The sequence below is a fragment of the Bactrocera latifrons genome, unplaced genomic scaffold, assembly GCF_001853355.1.
Source record: "Bactrocera latifrons isolate USDA-ARS-PBARC rearing strain unplaced genomic scaffold, ASM185335v1 scaffold_349, whole genome shotgun sequence".
NCBI classification, from domain to species: domain Eukaryota; kingdom Metazoa; phylum Arthropoda; class Insecta; order Diptera; family Tephritidae; genus Bactrocera; species Bactrocera latifrons.
Genome location: NW_017536989.1, coordinates 265280 through 269103, shown reverse-complemented (window position 1 = coordinate 269103; position 3824 = coordinate 265280). Strand labels below are relative to the sequence as shown.

General features: G+C 33.1%; 1 long non-coding RNA gene across 1 annotated transcript in view; it reads right to left on the bottom strand.

Annotated features, from left to right (window-relative positions):
- Positions 1-1084, bottom strand: part of LOC108971566 — an 8461-nt gene extending 7377 nt beyond the window's left edge. The window contains exon 1 of the long non-coding RNA XR_001993551.1: positions 658-1084. This is a non-coding gene — a long non-coding RNA (uncharacterized LOC108971566). The remainder of the gene's footprint in view (positions 1-657) is intronic.
- Between the last annotated feature and the right edge of the window lie 2740 nt (positions 1085-3824).

Genomic DNA, 3824 nt, shown 5'->3' with positions numbered 1-3824 from the left:
GATAGGGAGCTTTATAAAATGAGCTCGAAATGTAAGAGACTGACAAGCGATGAAAAAATTAGGTTTTTTATTTTTTTAATTTAATTTCATATACATTAGAATTGAAATTAGTGTCATATTTTTTATCATTGAAACACGAAGTTTAGTTCTGTAATTACTTTAAAAACAATAAAATCGGCCGTTTTTGTATAAACTCCGCTAAAGCTAATTTGACTAATTGCAATTAGATAATATAACTGAGTCTACTTATGCTTATCATAAAAAAAAAAAAAAAAAAAAAAAAAAATCCCGAACAATCAAAAAAGTCCGACAAAATATGTAAGAAAGTATAGTGGTTAGCTTTGCGTAGCCACGAGTGTACATCTTCTGAATGTTTCTTAAAAAAGTGGCGAAATTATAGATTTTTGTTGTAGCTTACTGATTTAAATGCTTCACAGAACTACGAACCGTTAAATTTAACATGAAASTGCTGAAGTTATTGAATGTCTAAAATATGGCGATTGTAAGCTTATCACGGTCACTTAAGCAGCGGTTTTTTATAATACAATTATATACATAATGTAGATCGAATTCGGATTCGGATATATATATATATTGAGTAGATCATTTCGTACACCTTCCAACAGTTTGAAAATTATATGCTTTAGAAGAACTTACTTTTTATAGTTGCTGAATATGTTTGTACWTTGCTGATAATTCTGCTTTTATAGTTTTTTTAATTTCTTTTCTTTGTTTTTATTAAATATATTTTTAATTTCAGCGCGAATTCGTTTTGATTTCCGTTTATAGCATACACCATAGAGGTTGCTTTAGCCTCTCAGAGCCTCAATATACTTATTATCGGGTTTATCGCGCGCTTTTCTGTCCGAAAAAAAAAAAAAAATTTAAGCGATTAGAATTAGTTTATCGTAATCTCGAAGTATTTTAAATTAGCCTCTTGGTATCACAAGAACAAGTGGATTGTGGCCCACAACCGAGTTTTTACGAAGTGTCACTACAATGTCAATGCCACSTCAATTAATGCGCGATAGTCAAGCAAAGCAATTTCGTACACCACCGAGCGACAATCTTGAAATAAATGTCAAATCTGAAYGCTTTATTAATTTTATATAGCGCCACTGGCGCAGCGATAATTGAGCAGACATCCGATCGGATGCACCACTACATACAGGCACACAAATACATATACGACAATTGGTGAGCACCCACACAGCGGCAGCTGGAGACTAATCCGTCGATGATGATGATAGCTTGGAGTTTGAAAAAAACACCTCCGAAGAATATTTCATTGTGCTAATCTGCTTGTTGTTTGTGTGATCAGCGCTCGGCATTTTGCGTTTTTAATTTCTTGGAAAAAACATGTTGTGCCTCCCACTTGTTGTTCTGTTTTCTTTTTTTTTTATAGAAACTAATAGCTACTGTGTTTTTGTAGTTGTCACTTTTCTCATTTACATATTTATTCAGTTTAAGCGGCGAGTAAATAGACGCTCTGCAGGCTCTCTACTCAAACTACTGTTATGTAGTGTGAGCTGTGCTGTGTTCGTCAAGCAAGCAAGCGGCTCGGAGGCGTTGAAGCGGGCAAGGGTGATGATGAAAGGGCTGTTGATGAAATGACGCAGGGCTAAATATTTAATTGTCACACACACACACGATCATGCATAAACACACATATGTACATACTTGCGCTGTATGTGTTTGTGTGTGTCAGCGTGTCACAGGTGTTGCCGAAAGGGCTGTTTGTTGTTGTTGTTTTTGTTGTTTTTGTTGTTTTATGTAAAAGTAAATATTTTGTTAACATTGAGGCAACAGGGGCTGTAAACTGTTTTAACWGTAATGAAATGTAAATGAACTTGCACTCAGCCACACGAGCACACACACGTGCATGAATGCAGATATTTACAATTTGGCGCTTACAACGGTAAATAGAGAATGCAATACRGGTGAGRTATTTAAACAAATAAATCAACGGCGTTGAGGGAAAAAGAGGGTAACTAGGAAACGCTCAGTTTTGAGCGCTCTTGAACTGATGAATAYACATACATACATATGTATGTTTGTATACTTGGTTGCGTAAAATAGCTGAGTTTGTGAACTTTATGGAATTTCTTAAGAATCCGCTGAATCATACACTTCCGACTGGACTCTTGTTTTCCCCTGTTTTGTTGGCAGACAGTAGACTGGGGATACTTTACGACGTTTATTGTGAAAACTGATGCCATATGAATTGAAGCCGAGCGTCGTTGAAATACGATTTTGCATGTGAAAAATGCTCCATTAATTCTACTAAAAAAACACTTATGCATCGCATTGTGACTGGTGATGAAACATGGATTCAGAGCAATAACCGTCAACGTTGTATGTGAAGTCTGGCCAACAAGACAAATGTCCGTGGRAAAATTCCTCAAAGTGTTATTTAGTTTTTAGTAGTAATATTATTGATTTCTGGTAAAGGTRTGTTTCACAGTTGTGGTTTAAAATATAATAAAATGTATTATTCAAGTTTTTTAATTAGGAAAAGTAGCAGCTGTATATCTGTTCTACGYAGTTACATTTTTGACCTTGGCCGGTCTGGAAAGATGGGAAAAGAAATTTCGAATAATGTCAAATGCTCAAAAATATTGTTTTGAATGTATTTAAGCATATACAGAATTTGAAAACTATTTCCAATGTTACACGCAAATAAAACACCCGAAAAAACTTGAATAGAAAAACACCGCAGAATTCATACAATCTCGCGAATAGACGCAAAAAAATGTTCCACTGACATTCCACATTAAATTCAAGGCGAATACAATGTCCAAATATCTAACAGAGCAATTGCTCGGCGTTGGTCGAATTTGGACTTCACGGCAGGTKCTGCCTTGCAGGTTCCTACTTCTGACTAAAATTCGAAGAAAGGCCGAGTAGGCTTTGCTAACTTTTATTGGTCAGGGACAACAAACCAACGGAAGTTAATCATTTGGAACGATGTAATAAAAATTAATCGCTTAGGTCCTGATGGTCGAAGGTATGTTCGCCGTCCAATATCAATTGGCTTAAAGGCTCTCTTTAATTAAGTAAATCAGTAAATTGTCTACTTATTATTTACGTCATGTTTAAGTCAATTAGCAAATTAATTGATATGTTGGGCGAAAATTTGCGAATTGACTCAATATAAGAGGGTTCTTAAAATGTAATTGCATAGTAGTTTAAAGATGCTCTCTAATTTAGTTGAATCGCAAAGTATCGATTAGTTAATAAAACAATTCTTAATTGACTCAATTAATAAAGTTTAAAATATGTTTAACTTTTGAAGAACATACTGCAAATTATTTTAAAGGCCACGTTTAATTAAGTGAATCRGCAAATTGTCAATTAGTTAAGGAGTTAATAGAAAATTTTACTAATTGATTCAATTAACAAAAATTAGTTCAAAAGTATGTATTACTCTTGGGAAAAATATTGTAAATTAGTTTAAATGCRCTCTTTAAATTAGAAAATCAGTAAATTGTCAATTAGTTAATGAATTCATCGAAAGTTTATAAAGCACTCAATTAAMGAAAATTAATTTAAAATCTATTTCACTCCTGCAAAAAATATTGCAAAATAATTTAAAGACGCTACTTAGTTAAGCTGATCAMAAAATGTTCAATTAGTTAATGATAATTGAATTCAATTAGTAACATTAATTGACTCAATTAACAAAGCATAATTAAAATATAAATACTGGTGGAGATATTACAAATGAGTTTATAAACGTCTCCTAATTGAGTCAATCAGCAAACTGTCACTTAATTAATGAATAAATTGAAATATATTGAAGAAAATATTGCAAACTAGTTTAA